The sequence below is a fragment of the Argiope bruennichi genome, chromosome 9 (genome assembly GCF_947563725.1).
Source record: "Argiope bruennichi chromosome 9, qqArgBrue1.1, whole genome shotgun sequence".
NCBI lineage: Eukaryota > Metazoa > Arthropoda > Arachnida > Araneae > Araneidae > Argiope > Argiope bruennichi.
Genome location: NC_079159.1, coordinates 77164403 through 77181249, shown reverse-complemented (window position 1 = coordinate 77181249; position 16847 = coordinate 77164403). Strand labels below are relative to the sequence as shown.

The 16847-nt window shown below is 30.7% G+C and overlaps 1 protein-coding gene across 2 annotated transcripts in view; it reads left to right on the top strand.

Moving 5' to 3' along the window:
- The first annotated feature begins 580 nt into the window (after window positions 1-580).
- Window positions 581-16847, top strand: part of LOC129984229 (uncharacterized) — a 123202-nt gene continuing 106935 nt past the window's right edge. For both annotated transcript variants that reach the window (XM_056094058.1, XM_056094057.1), the window contains exon 1: window positions 581-1017. The gene's annotated coding sequence lies outside the window, so the exon portion shown is untranslated. The remainder of the gene's footprint in view (window positions 1018-16847) is intronic.

Here is a 16847-nt window from a genome sequence, read left to right as displayed (position 1 = left end):
TTAAATCAATATAATTTACAGAAAAATTTGCTATTTTAGTCACTTTTTTCCTACGATAAACATGTTTGAAAGTAAATAAAAAAAAAAAAAACGTACATATTTTAATAAATCGTTAAAAAAATAAAGAAAAATAAATCAGAAAATTTTGTAATATGGTTTTCAAATGTTATGTCTCTTTAAATATGTTGGAATGATTAGTTATTAAAAGAGAAGCTTCATAGCATGCTCTGCCCTGAGTTACAAAATGCTTTAATTCGCAACTTTTTTCTCATACCATCAAAATGTTTGCACTTGTCGCGTTTACATTGCTTCTTATGCAAGGGAAAGTTACACAAAGCATAGATCAAATTATCAATACGAAAATTACAACGCTCACAGAAAATGAACTGCCCTTCTCCTTTCTTTCATTTTTTTAAAAAAAATATGTAATATAATATTTTCAAGCACCAGAAATGCTCAGACGGAGGCATGCAAAACGCGAAGTGAGCGAGCACCCACGGTGTCACGCACGTTTCTGAGTCACGTGACCTCGAAACCAGTCTTCAAAATGTACCGGCATGCATTGCGCGGATCTCACGGCGTGCCTGCCTGTTTTCATTCGCCCACAAGTACAGAACAGTCTGAAGTGCAATGACGTCGAGTTCGGAAATCTTCGCTCACACACACTTGTTTTGGTGAAAAGGCACATTGCAGAAAAATATCTGACTTTTAAATTACTAAAAAAAAACTGTATTATTCCGATAATATCTAAGCTGTTGCTGAACTGTTTGGCGATTGGTTTTGTGTGTATTGGATATTCTGTTGACTTGCAGATGTTTTCAATTGATGTGTATCGATATCTAAATTATTAAGTGGAAACTGTCTCCTTTCTTGAATGATAACGTGAGGATTCTTGCTATTGTTTGGATGAAAGCGATAACCCCTGCATTTTGACGAGCTGATGGAAATATGATAAGTTGTTGCTGTGTTTCGGATTTGGAGGTTTTAATTTTGGAAGCATTCGTTTTGCTGTAAAAGGTGAGTTTTTGGAACTTTGTTTCGGAATGTTATTGTTTTTTATTCCTTAGATTATTGCAGAAATGAATACATGTTGTATTACTTTTCTTTTTTCTTTCCTGCATGCTTTCTTGACAAATATTGAAATTTTTGTTTGTTTTGAAACATTAAATGTAGTGCTTTGAGTGTGATAAAATGCGAATAATTTTTTATCCATTGTTTGTTAAACACTTGATAATAACATTAAGACAATAAGACCTTTTTCTCTTTTATCTGGATAGTTGTAAAGTTGTGTGTTCTGATAATGCTACTTTTAAAATAAATGTAAGATAAAGTAACTAAAAGTACATGAATCGATTGATTTCATAACTAATAAGTTTAAATGCAATGAAATCACAGGCATATTGTTACTTAATTGTGTATATATAGGTAGCGTTTAATTTCTTTTTGTGTAACACAGGAAGTAATATTCGGCCTTCAATTAAATAGTTTGTTCAAAATAATGTGAGCAAAGCTGATTGAAGGATATCCCCTTACGAAAGCAATAGTATTTCGTGAATAATTATATTGCTATAATTGATTTACATTTAGATACTGTTTTAACTAAACATGAGTATTATTTTTAATTACTATTTTTCGCCAACAAAATTAAATTTCCCATTTTCTTGTCAATTGAAATTTTTGATATAGCTTTTAATTTTTTTCTATAAAATCTACACTTCCTATACAAAAAAAAAAAAAAAAAAAAAAATCTGTTTTTAGCCAGGCATTTTAAATTTTACATGTTTGCGTATAGAATCATAAATTTCTGAATTTATTCATATTGATCTAAATGCTACCGAAATTTTATAATTTTATCGCATTTTAACATTATGAACCAAAATTTGTTGATTTATGAAAAGATATAAACTACATCATAGATAGCAGTTCGATATTCTTACAAAAAAAAAAAAAAGTTTTCTCTGAAAAAGCAGTTTTTAATTTCATTTCTTTATTGCATAGTTTTAATTGGATTTATTAATTGACAAGTTGTTAGAGTCTTGGAGTCCGCTGTTCAGCGGAGATCATCCAATTAATTAACAAAAACTAGCGTCATAATTAAATTAAATTTGCTTATCTTAATATTTAATAAGTTGCAGATTAGCTACTGTAGCTCGGCGAATAAAGAATTTTTATTATCGCGTTATTGTAATATGTTGCTCGCATGTTTCTATGGTGTGATACGATACTTTTTTTAAGTAGTATTTTGAAATTAAGATGTTATCTTCGTGAGACAAAGTATATTTTAAATCCAGATAAAATAAATTGTGAAAATCTGGGTCGTTCACCCGAGAAGTATTTGAATCAGGCAATAAGCGATAAGTATTGCTTCAGTGATGAACTATAAGCAAGAGATTCGTTCTGATTTATTATATAATCTATCATTCGAATTAGAATGACTTCAATAAATATCTAATTATACGGGCAATTCATTCACACGGAAGCTTATTTGTTTAATACGTTTTTACACCAAAAGTTTTGTTTATAATAACGCAAGGATGCAATTAACTACCAAAAACATATGAAATAAAAATGTATCTGATTCTGATTTTGAAAAAAAAATATATTTATATTATATAATCAAATCAATTTCAAGTTTTATATTTCAATGTTGTTGTTTTTTTCACATGCAAAATATTAAACTAATAATGATCTAGCCAACGAGCCTCCGAATACTGCAGAACAATTCTAAATAATTCGCTATATTGACGGAAACAAAAACAAAACAAAACAAAAAAATGCTCCAGTAACTCTTGAACTTCTTATTCCGAGATTTCCGGTTAGCAGACGGTCAATTTTCAATAAATATCCCGATTTTCGAGGGCTAATGTTTTTCTTTTTCTATTACGGATTTGAATTATATCATTTTATCGAGTAGCATATAATGACAGTTTCATTTTAAAGACATTTGAACTTGTTTACGGGTGTTACAATTAAGTAATATTTAAAAGAGGAGGCGGAGGGAATCGTCAATTGCCGATTTTTTTATGCCCATGTGTCGAATTCGAATTCATCAATTAAAATCAGAGATAAAATATCTAGATATTATTTGATACAAATAATATTTTTAATGAAATTAATTTTTTATAAATTGTTACACTATACATAATCTTATTATATCACACTATTTGATTGACTGCTCTTGGTCGCTTATAATCGCTTAAAAATAAAGGATAAATCAGTTCTTTTGTGTTCCGTTAAATAACTGCTTTAAATCAATTTTTAAAAAAATTCCAAAAAATATGAAAATTTCAAAATAAATGAATAAAGAAGGGTAAAGTATATCTGAGTGTTACTGCTCTGTTTTTTAAAAGAAATCGGCTGCGTTCGATTTAAAGGGGGGGGGGACCCGAATGAAAATTTACACAGAAAGGAAAGGTAAAACTTTGAATTTTAAGGTATTAAAATAATTTTCTCCGAAATTACTGCAGACAAAGGACAAAAATTCAGAGAGTTTCTAATTGAATATGCAATTAGCTTTGGAGCTATGCAATTTTGTTCTTTGAAAGGTTGAAAAGGTTCTTTGAAAGGTTGATGATAAAGATTGAAAGGTTTTGTTCCTTGAAAGGCTTTTGTTCTAAAAAATAAATGTGCTAAGTTTGATTGAAATCGGTTCATTTACTGAAGAAGAAACGTAATATATACATACATAACTACAATGGCTTTTATTTATATTTCGAATCTGACTGAATCTGAAATATTTTACAACTTGTGTTAATCTGAATGCAGTCTGTTTGTATTTTCTTACTGAAAGTATACAAAAATATAACAAGTATTAGATATGTAAAAATCTACTATAATTAATCTATTATGACATGTAATTTTTGAGAAGTATCATTTATCAAAATTAATTAAAAATAACTTTTAAAAAATAAGTGGAAAAAAATCTTATAAGTTCAATTTTGGCCTGACATTAAAAGTTATCAGATTGCCTTAGCACAAGGTTGGGCATTAAATCGCGATCGACCGGTGAACCACCAAGACATTTTGAGTTGACCGTCTTTATTAAGACATAAGACGCGCTTACTAAAAGAAACTAATTGTTGTATTCATGTATTACCCATTTGGCAATGTTGATGTGGAAGAAATAATTGAAAATATAAATTACATATTCTCTTTATCTCTTAAGGAAAACGAAGTTTTTCTCCTTCAAAATGACATTTTAAAAAACTCGTAGTTCAAAACCTAAGAATAACTTTTGGAATTTAATAGACAAAGTAAATATCCTAATTTAAAAAAAGTTGCACACCATTTAACATCGGTCATTGGTTCTACATTCGTATGTGAATCTGCATTTTCAATATAATTAGGAATATAATTAGGACAACATATCATCCCCATCTCATAGACTACCACTTAGAAACCAATGCAAGTTTAGAAGCTAATAATTATATATCCTCAGATATTCAAAATTAGCGGACAATACGCAGATTAAGTTTTCTACTAACTATAACTACTAGAACTAACTTTAGACTAAAATGATTTATTTTTTAATGTAATTTGAATTGTTTGATATTAAATGTATCATTTGGTATTATTATATTTGTTGTTATTATTATTATGTTAGTAGTTATGTAGGTAAATACATATTCCATATTCATTATTAAGTTGTAATAAATATTGTAGACCATTTTTTAACTCGTCACACCTACGCCACTGAATGGACCGCAACACCTTGAAAAAATTTGAAGTACCCATACCCTGAAAAAGTCTGCCTTAACATTTAATCACCTGGAACGTTTTGCAGTCCGTATCATTTGACCGGTGTTGATTCCGATTTGTGCATCTAATCATCGTATTTTTAAACTTGGGCAGGATAAATGGAACCTTTCGGAAAAGGGATGTTGAATTTTTTTTTTTTATTTCTCACCATGCTAATACTAACCGAGCTTCTTTCAATTCAGAATTGAATCATTTTATCACAGGGAATGGGTTTTTTGAGACCTATCTCTACAGGTTTGGCTTACGCTGTAATGATCGCTATGCCTGTGGAAACAAAGATGATCCAGGTCACTATGTTACTATCGATCTTGTAATAAAAGTATTTCATCTTTTCAAGCCCAGCGCAGGAAATTTACAGACCTAGCACCAAAATACTGCTCAAAATAACATATCCGTAACTTGAATAAATAAGATTATAAAACCTCTGCAAGAATGCAAGCATATCTATTTTGGACTGACTAAATATCTTCATTAATCATTAAAACATTTGTTGTAGATTTAATACACGTTATATTTTAAACAATTTTTTTTTCTTAATCCCCCTTATTCACTTATAATTAAGATTCTTTGATCTAAGTGTATGTTGTTTAACCTTACATTTTATCAGGTCTGCTATCTTCAGATAATTTAATAATACCAATTATTAATATTTAAACTATTAAATTAAAATTAAGTCATCTATATGCAATAACATTTCGAACGAAAATGTTTTGTTGTTTATGGATTTTAGATGGCTTGGAACGGTAACGCATTCCAAAAATAAATATTTCTTGTTAAATAAATTTGAAGTGTCAAGGAAGAGTTTAAATTATGACTTCCGATATCAGCCTCAATAAAGCAACACTATTGGAATCGCGAGAAATCTTGCAGCATTTACTTTCAAATGTCAGCAAACCACTTTTAATAAAAATGTCCTAGTGTTAGCTTATCTTTGTGAAATTCACAAAACCACTATTCTACATTTTTTATATATATGTATGACTAATTCAAGTTTGATTTTTCTCATTTATTTATAATTTAGAGGTCATGATTGAAGGTCAAAAATTTGAAGAAGCGAATCTTTTTGTAGCATGTGTAAGGCATTATAGCATGGCAGTGTTTTAGATTTAAAAATTGCATTTAATTATATAACAGTGACTACGTACATATGTACACCTCCCACCCACCCACAGTTATTTAATACCGTCGCAATGCAAGTTGGTATAAATCCAGTTGCTGAAACTATGAAAATTGTTGTAAAATATACTTAAAATAATTTTTAAAAGTTTTTAAAGTTAAAAAAATGCGGAAATAAAATTATCCTTGAAAACCTTTTTAAATTTTGAAACTGTGGAAAGAATGGGTTTTGTACAATAATATGCTTTAAAATTACTGAGGAATAAGGTTAAGATTTCCATTAATTTTTTATTAAAAAATAATTAAAATTATGAAAAATTGTATCATAATGAGCACGTATTACCATGAATTAACTAATTGCCAAATTTGCTAACTCTAGATGCAACAATTTACCCTTTAGAACGTTTTAAACCATTTTTGAATCAGCCATGTCTTCATTTACAGATGGTATGCCAGACTGTAAATTTTATTATGTTAAAATAGATTGGAAAATTTCTTTCTCTGATGATTTGGATTTATTAATTCTTAAAAGGGAATAATTATTATCTTGAAATAAGTTATCAGATAGTGTCTTATTTGTTAATGTCTGTTAGTTAGTTATTAATTATTTATTAATTACTAGTTAGTTATTAATGTCTAATGAAAGGTTTATATCAAAAGTTTTTTTTCAGTAGTCTTGAAACGGTGATCTTGTACTACCGAATCTTGATTCAAAAACTGATGAATTATTATGTTGCATCGATAAAATGCACGTCTAATTTAAATATTTAATCATTTTAGTATAATATTCTTATATTGCTAGATGCCATTAATAAATTTCAAAATTTTAAAAACTTAATTTTTAAATAATTTAACTACATTTAATAATCACTGTAGCATTTTTATTGAAATATTCACTTTTCAGTAACCATATACATATATTCCCTTTCTTGCATTTTTATCTTAGATTTTTTTTTTATAAAAAAGTATTACTTATTGATATATTATAATTATTATAACACCTGTATGTTACTTGTCATGACATTTTCCAATCCATCTATCAATTGGCTTTAAACTATCTAAATAATGCTAGATTTTGAACTAGGCACTTTAGGCATCTGTTTAAAGTGTTGAGATAATATTAGCGATTTATCAAGTATAATCTGTCAGATCATCTGTTTCATTAAGTTCACTTAGGTATTAAGATATTTATAAACATTAGCATCTGCTTAAATATTATGAACAAACTTGAGTGTCGTGTGGTCACGAGTCGTAATAAATAATTTAATAGAAATATACATTTTTATTACTTTACAGAAATAAAGACTAAAAATGAGGAATTCACTTGTTAATTAACTTAACATGTGTTGGAATATAAAAGAAAATGGATCGAATTATTTAAAAAGATCCCTGATAATACAAGAGTCCTTTACTGTATCTATAGAAGACTGAAGTACCTCGCATCGCCTCATATAAGAACTTTCTTTACTGTCTAGCTTCAAGGCAGATAGCGCAACTCGATTGGCATCGATCTCTTTAAATCAGTTTGTACCTTATTCTGAGATTCGCCGATGTGTGCAAAAATGCATTCTTACCCAGTGGCAAGAATCTTGGAACAGCCAAATGCATAACAAGCCCTATAATGTCAAACCTTTTATTACCATGTGATCGATTTCACCATTTCAACAGGGTGATGTCAAATTAACTCGCCTTCGAATCGGGCATACCCGTTACACTCATAAGTTATATTTTTTATTTAGAAATCTGATCCAATGTGTACTTCATGCAGAATGCCATACACATTTCATCGTATTTTAACAAAATGACCCGATTTTAATTCCTCGCGTTTATGTTTTTTTTTTTTAAATACAGATGTTTTAGATTTGCGAGATTTGCTGGAGAAAACGTCTTATCCAGATCTGTTTACTTTTCTTCGAAATATCGGCTTTTTATCCAAAATGTGAACTTTTGTTCTTTTAGCTTGTTGTATTTGTTTGAGATGTTTTTTTTTTTTTTTCAAATTTTACATCCTGTTTGAATTTTTATTATCTTGTTTTATTTATTTTTCATAAGCCGCTTATAAACATTTGTTTAATGCTTTTAACTTTCTTCATCGTGTTATGTTTGGGTATTTTATTTGCATGTTTTTACATTTTTAATGCCAATTCGGCGCAGTTTAGCCAGATTTGGCTTTAGTACCATTAAAAACCAACACCTAATCTAATCTTTGGCTAGTTTCACTGTTCAAAGTAAATGAAATAACTATATAATCGTTTTTACTTGAACTGTAATAGGATGCATTGATCGGTGCGTTGGAACTTCTGAATAGGTGATACTATATTGAATATGTACTATACTGTAAAGAAATTTTGCAATATAAAAATAATGAAAATGGTCCAAGGTAAAATGATTCCTTAACCAAAATTCCATATTAAAGTTTGTATTTTAAAACTTAAATGTGCGCAGAATTTTAAAACCCTATCGTAGATAACCCAGAATGTCTTACTCCAGACTACGGTGAAATGAAAACAAGGCTTTTTATTTTATTACAAAATACCCTCCAGTCTTAAGAGTTGTTCACTATTACAGCATGCGAAACCCAGAAACCTGATTTTTTTTCATGCAGCATTTTTCAACTTCGTTACCACCGCTACTTTAATCAGCTCAACTTTGACTTGCTGATAAACTAAGCCATAATGTCAGGGCGTTGCCCTCGGTTGCAGAAAAAAAAAAAAGTCCACCCTTGGAGATTGATAATGATACTTTAGATTGTCAAACTATTTTTCTTAAAATCGATCACACAATGGAAGTATTCAGTATGGACCTACCTAAACGTGTTGATAGCTTAGAGTATTATTGATCGCGTTATCATCTACTTTAATGCTTTCGTTGTTGAAGAAATGGTATTTCATAAGGTCCATTTAGACAATGCGAGGAAAGGTTCTGAAAACGACCAGGAAAAATTCTAGGAATGGTAAACGCGAGGAAAATGACCTAAAAAGTGAAAAAGTCGATTTTTCTCTTTTAGGGTGATTGACTGGACTGGTATGCATTATGCCAGAATTTTATGGAATTGAAGTCCTTGATATTAGAAATTTTTCACTTTAAAAAAGGGTTTGTCATATCTAGCTTTTCAAGGAACGTTCACACATCTATGTGATCGTGTTAAAAAGTTTCAAAACTTGTGTGATATCTTGTTGAAAGATTTTTTTTTCTCTTGTGGTAAATATCGATTTTTCGACATTTTCGTAAAATATTTATTGAGAAAAATGAATGAATCCAAGAAAAAGAGATAAGTGTCCCTTCTTTAAATTTTTTTCTGATAGAACAAGTACTAGCAACATCCGCTTTCTGTTCGAAATTTTACTATAAAACTTTTTTTTAATAAAATTGTTTATTTTTGAGATTCACTACATGTGCTATATTTTTTTATTTCTTAGTATGCAAAATATCCAAATGAAAAAATATGGTAATTGTCAAAAAATAATAATAAATAAAAATCGAACTCTAGATTTTGACGAATTTCCATAATGTCAGATCATCCCGAGTCCGAAAAGATATATTTTTGGAATTATAATTGTCTCTCGTTCTATGAGCACGATAATTCAGGAAAACTTTGAGCTAGATGGATGAAATTTGGTATGTAGTCTTGACATCAAATTTACAGATTTCTAGTAATTTTGAACAAAATCCATTCACAAGTATACTGTCCTGCGGGCAAATCAAATATAAGGCAGCACGATAACTTCAAAACGTAAAGAGCTTGTTCAATAAAATTTTGAACAGATTTAGCATCTAAAATGTAAATCCTTATTATCTTTTGAACTAAATCTGGTAATTGGTTAGTCAACTGTCTGTACTTTCGCATGCATGTAAACGCGATAACTCAGAGGAAGTGGTTTCCTTAAAACATTCTCGCATACTTTTTATTAAAGGTGTTACCTCAGGAAAGACTGCATGGCATTGGCGTACAATAGCCACGAAATATCAACCTTTGATGGGAATTTAGCATATTTACTGAATTTCTCGAATGATCCTTGGCGAATTACTTGGCGATTAATCCCTGGCATGCGATTATTAATATTCCAAAATTGAATTTGTGCTTTAGACGCGTTTACTGGTGTGAAACAATTATATTAATAAAGTAGTCTTTATATTACATTAAGACTCAAACATTATCTTCCTAATGATATCTGTTTCATTTTTTACAATTTTTTTTTATTTAATTTTTCTAATATTTTTATTCGATTTTATACATTATCTGTAACAATTGCTTTATATGTTATGATGGAATTCTACCTCATCCATCAAAACATTCAATCGCACTTTTTTCCAGTCATTAATTTAGTAGTAGTAGGATTTTCTCTTCCGCTTAGATCGTAATATTTGTATTTTTTAATTTGCAGTAAATTCATTTGAATTATGTTTTGCAATCGTATCAAATAAGATTTTTTTTAAAAAAAGGTATTCCATATTAAACATTTATTAACCTAAAAAGTCAATCTGAGCGAACAAACTGGTCACCAAAGGCAGCTAGTTTCCTGTAAAATTTACTTTATTATCGATCTGTGTTTGTCTATTTTTTTGCTTCGTTAATTTAAGGAAATAAAACTACTGACATCTGTTGCCTTGGATCGCGTTTGTTATAAATGGACAGTGGCATGACAAAGGCCAATTCGAAACTAAAGCTCTATACTTTTAAAACCCGTCGCCATTATTTGTCGAATTAACGCCAAATATTTTGTCTCTACGGCGTCCTTGAAAATAGGTGTCCGGAGTATTAACACCACGTTACCTCCCCCATCATTGTTCGACATCAGTTGTAAAAAAATGTTTCCAGTTCGTTTGGACCGTAACAAAGTGTTTTTTCTGCTCTGTCGAGCAAACCTTCACGAATCTTGCTCCTGTCGGTCTCTCCTCTGCTCGGGAATGGCGTGTGATTCCTTCTCTTAGTGTTGCTTCTCTAATCACTTTTTTCTTTCAGCTTATACTCGAGGAAAACTTTTGCTATGTGACTTTTCATTTTTCTTACTCATGCCTGCGGCTGTCGCATTGTGTCTGACTCGGACCTTTTCGGTATTTTGATATTTCGCCGATGATCGAGAGTTTGAACTGGATGTGTGAACTTATAGATTCTAATTCCTTTGTAATGCTGACAAGAAAGTGGCATAGCAACATAGAGCTTGGGCATATTGTAAAAAAAAAAAAATATTTAAAAGGGATAAAATTAAGAAGTAAAAAATAGAGTAAGGGCAACGGCAACGTCGTGATGTTTCGGAGTTCCGCGATGTGACAAAGTGGTCACGAGCACCTCCACATCATAATTTGGAATAGTTACTTTAATTTGTTAGTTTATTGAAAAGTTAGATTTAATTGAAACTAGTTTGGACGAGTGCAATAAAGCTCTAACGTCATGAAATTTGGTATTTAATTCATGTTATTATTATTTATGATACAATTAATTAAATAAAATAATATTTAGATTATTTATGGGGTAAAATAGAACTTGAGTGGAATTACGTTGCACGTGCCTTAGCTATTGGGATATTGGATGGATATTGGATTTTTATGGCGCAAGAGCCAAAACTGGCTATGCTGCGCCACCTTAACTATTGGGACTTTTTAAGAATAAATTTTCTGAAGGAAAAAATTTCAATACATTTCACGCGTGTAGCTCATCGTAGCTATCTGAGGCCAAAACAAATAATTTTAGAGTAAGGGAAAATATTTAAATAAGGATAAAATCAAATATTCTAATTCGCTAAATTTATAACTAAAGGATAACTAACCGAAGTTACCTTTTCTTCGCATAAAGCTGGACAATTCCTGTCAAATATGAATTAAAAAATGAATTTTAGAATGTAGAAATTATAAAGATAAACTAAATCGTCGTATTCTCAATGCAGTTTTACTTATTTATGGAACTTTCTCGTGCCATCTGGAAGATTCTATAAAATTCTGGAACATTCTACGACATTCTGGCTAGAATATTGTTCAATTTCCTAGAATATGCATGAGCCCTTCTAGCATAAACCTTTGTTGGTCATTTTGGCCCTCGATTCCCTACTACTTTACTTATTAGAAGTCCATGGAGCGATATATTCTTTTGACATCTGGATCTCCGAAACCAACTTCTGCAGTTCCAAACCGACATTTTGTTAGGAATGGAAAGACGAATGATAGTAAACTATCATACCATATAATCCTATACCATATCAAACATTAGGTTGCGGAATTATGACGGCACGTATGGACAAACCACACTGATGTTTCTTATGTATAATTATTATTATGTATAATGATTTCAATTTCAAAGTTAAAGAGCTTTGTCTCAGTTTTCATAATTGTCAAATCGACTTCGTCGTTGTTGTCAGGTGCTATACTTTTTTTCGTAAGTTGGCTGGTTTTGAGAATGTTCTTTTTACCAACAAAAATGTTCTTAATTTCTGCCAACGTATCAAGTTTTGAGATGCCTTTTTTCACTGGTTGGTATCAAAGATGTTTTGAAAATGTATCTTTCGAAAGAAAATTTTTTGTTTATTTCTGCTATGACAGCTGAAAATCAGTGTTGATTTTTTTAATTATATTTGATTCTCATTATATTTGAGAAAGAACGTAAAAACCTTTCCTCTGTACTTGGAAGTTGCTATTTATCTTTGAATGAACATTTAACATGGTTTTATTGCCAGAATTGTAAATCTTCGTCATATTCTGGACCAAATTCGTTTAAGGATTGTCTTTCTGTCTCTATGTCAATGAACTCTATAATTCAAATATACAATCGAAAATACCAGAACCATAAATTTGTGTTAAATTTTCGATTTAACTGATCGAGAGGTGGAGAATCAATTGTTTACACGATTTTTCTCACCAGTGAGCAAATATCCAACTTCATATAATAGACTTTCAATATGTAAGATTTGCATTCAAAGCAGGTTAGACAGATTAAACATGGGTTATATTTATTAAAGTTATTTCCTGCTAAATCTTAATTTTTGAATGTTTTGAAACTTGTTTCTTTATAATCTTTTTAAAAAAATTAAATTTTGATATTTATGGAAAAGATCATTAACTAATAAAATTTTAACTAATTTAATTTTGCAAGAATTTTGATACGTTAGTTCTTTGTTCTAATAGTATATAATGTGATATTAAAAACCAGGGAGTGGCCTATTCCGTGCATGGAATTGGCGTGCAATAGTAACGAAATTATGTCTGTTGACTTTAGGCTTGAATTTAGCATTTTTTCCCCCTGAAATTATCATTTAGTCTTTGATAAAATTTTTGGTCCTGTCTTGTTGTTAATAGTATCCGAAAATCGTTTTGTGTTTTAAGCGCGTTCTTCCTAACCAAATAGAACAAAAACTACACTTGTAGTCAAAAAATCACATACCAAATTTGATAGATTTAAGTCATTGCATATTTGAGTTATCACGTTTGCATGTTTCCGAAAGTACAGATCGACAGACGGTCAACCACTCGTTTGATTTGGTTCAAAATTTGATAAATGTCTGCGCTATAGTTGTTAAGTCAGTGTACCGAATTTTAGTTATCTAAATTTCTTCGTTTGGTAGTTATCGTGTTAAATTATATTCGAACAGCCGGATAGACAAATTACCTCTGAGCGGATTTTGCCCAAAATTTGATAGAAATCTACAAATTTGGTGTAGAGACCGTATGCCAAATTTCGTCCATCTAGCTCTAAGCATTTTTTAGTTATCTTTGTCGCAGAATGGCAGGCATTTTCCAAAAATGTTATTCGAACTCTTGAGGTCTGAAACGTGGTGATTCGTTAAAGTCTCGGTTTTGAATTTTTTGAATATTATTATACTTTCTCTATACTACGTATACGAGAAAGTAATAATTGAATCAAGATATATTTTCATAAATATATCTATAAAAAATATTTTCATAATTGTCTACAGACATATATAATTTTCATGTCTTCAGACACAAATGTCTATTTTATATATTACAATAAAAAAATAAACTAAATTATTAATATATTAAGTAAAAAAGTGTACCAGTGGCGAACTAAATTAACCAGTTACTAATAGAGGAGCCTCGGGTCGTAAGCCTGAATCCGCTCCTCACTATACCATGAAACTGAACACAAAATATAATGTAAATACACATTAAAACCTTGTGGGGAAACATGCCACTTCCTTTTCAAGTATCTTCCAAAAAAAAGTTGACAATTCGAAATTAATTAGTGGTAAAAGAAAGTATGTCCAATTTTAAACCGAAATTATTCTCCTGTTTCCTTATATCGCTGCTTGGAAGAACAAGGAACATTTTGACGAGGTTATTCTTTTCTTATCTTGCGTGAACGATGCCATCAGAATCAGTTTCGGGAAAAAAGAAAAACGTTTTACCTTAATTAGAACTTTATTTTTAATGAGCCCCATCTTTCATTGCAAATTCAGATTTACACGGTTGCGTTCTATTATGTGACGTGAATTAATCATTCTTTCATGGATATCTCGCGCTCGATCTATTAGCTATTAAAATGCCATCTCTCAGCCGTTTAATATTTCAAATCTTCCAGATCGGCTTATGTATCTACCTGCTACTAAGTGGCTATAATCGTGTCTCATTAGGTTCTTGAGTTCTTAATACTGCTTTAATGAGTTGGCGACTCATTTGGTGAATATTCCTCTGCCAGGAGAGTCGAGTAGTTCGTCCTTTAGATCTGAATGCATAGCGATGAACCTCTCGATGTGTTTGGCAATATGGAGTGTTCTGGGTGGATTTTACGAGTTTAATTATGAACCTATCACTGTATTTGTGTTCGATTCAAAATGGCAACAAGAATGAATATTGTCTGATCATTCCCATTTGCTTTATGTTTGTAGTAAAATGTATTGTAAATATTAATCAATTGAATCTGAAGATTGATTTTTCACATTTAAACCTTGAGTGAATCCCTGTGAGGGGCACGTCGAATTGAGGATGAGATGCTTCTGGTATGATAGTTGGATCTCGCCATCCTGGTGGATACATAAATAAGTGAGGAATCTGGCTAATCCCATCGATGACATTACGTACTTCCTTCTGGAAGGGTTGTATCGTGGCCGGTGATGACCCTTAGGACTCAGCCACAGTTCCCGTAAATGTTTCTGTTGCAGCGCAAATGCGCAAACAGATGTTTACAAAATTGTTACAAGCTATCATTGCCAAAATATTTCAATGGGGTAACGGTGGCCTGGTGGTAAGGTCTCGGCTTCGGAACCGGAGGGTTTCAGGTTCGACCCGATTCAACCGAAGAACCGTCGTGTAAGGAGGTCTGTTGCACATTAAATCCATCCTGACCAAACGTCCTCCCGCTGGTGAGATGTGGTGTGGAGAGGGGGATGCCAGCTCAGGTGTCGTCCTCGTCATTTGACCGGGGTCCAAAATTACGAGGTCCGTCCCAAAATAGCCCTAGTGTTGCTTCAAACGGGACGTTAATATAAATAAACTAAACTAAACCAAAATATTTCAATTATGTAGAATTCAATCATAGCAATATACGCTTCTGCTCATTTTTGTAATATTCAATAACAGTGTATTTAAGAGTCATAACATTACTTATTATACTTAGAATTAATAAATGCACATTATTTAAGTTATCGACATAAAGGAAATCAATAAAATATATTCATAAAAAATGGTCAAACATTTTTCTTTTATTTAAAAAGAAACTAGTTGCTTCTCAAATCTTTTTTCGAGAAATATGATAAAGAAGTACAAATTACTAATTGAAACTTTGCGGTTAAATATATTTACAGCATATTTTTGAATGATTTATAATCTTATTTTCTCAAATTAATTATGAATCATCTGTAAAAACTCGAGGCATATTCACATCAGTTATGTAGATGACTTATGTACATAATTGTAATGTAATGACTTATTAGAGCGATTCTAATAAGTCATTCTTAATTCAGTTTTATTTAACTAATTCAGATTTACTTACTTTGGAGTCTGAATTTGAAATTCAAATTAAGTGCTTTTTTTTTCTTTTTATAAAAACTACTGGATTGCTTTGATAAAAAAAAAAAAAAAAGGAACCTCATTAAAAAAAAAAAACATATGAAAAAAAAGGGTAAAGTTTCCCATGTCTTTTATTTTTGAAGCACTAGTGTTAATGTTAGCAGCGAACCGAAAGAAGGGACGATTTATCATAACAGCATAGCACCTGGACTATAATTTGAAATAAAGTGTACCGTTTTTCAACCGCCATTTGTCAAACTCCGCGCCAGTTACAAACTTTCGAATGTCAGTGCAACCCTGTTGATGGAATGGAAAATTCTCTCCTACAATGATTGGGGATATTTTTATTCGTAAACCTATTTATCATGCCCCACGCGCCTCTTCCTTTTAAAATTCGTTCCTGTATCACTGGATGCAAAGGAATTCTTATAAAAAATTTTTTAGAATAAACAAATTTATTTTATCTGCTAGAAAATATGGCCCGTCACTCTGCTGTTTAGAATTGTATTACTGAAATTGAAATATATTACTTTCAATCTTACGTTTATATATTCTTTGATGTGTTCTTGAGTGTCAAGGCAACACAACTTGTTTTATTTTTGCATAACTTATAATTTCTTTAAAGGAAATTAAATATGTCTGCAAAGTTTTGTAGAACATGAATATCTATAATAACTGGTGACGCACAGTGAAAGTATTTGCACTGTGGCTTATATTTTATTACATAGCTTATATACAGGGACACTCAGAGCGGGATTTAACCCTTTGCATTTGAATGTATTCTCTCTAGCACCATTCAAGACGGTGCATCATTTTGACATATATTAAATGAATAATCCATATATTAACTGAATAATTATGCATCGAATTACTTTTCCGGGTGCAAAGGATTAATGATTAACTTTTAATCTTTCAATATAACTCGTACAGCTTCAATTGGAAAAAATATTTTTACGATTAAAATTTTTTTTAATGTTGGAGTCGGTTACTGCTGAAAAAATTGCAGACAATTTTTCTTG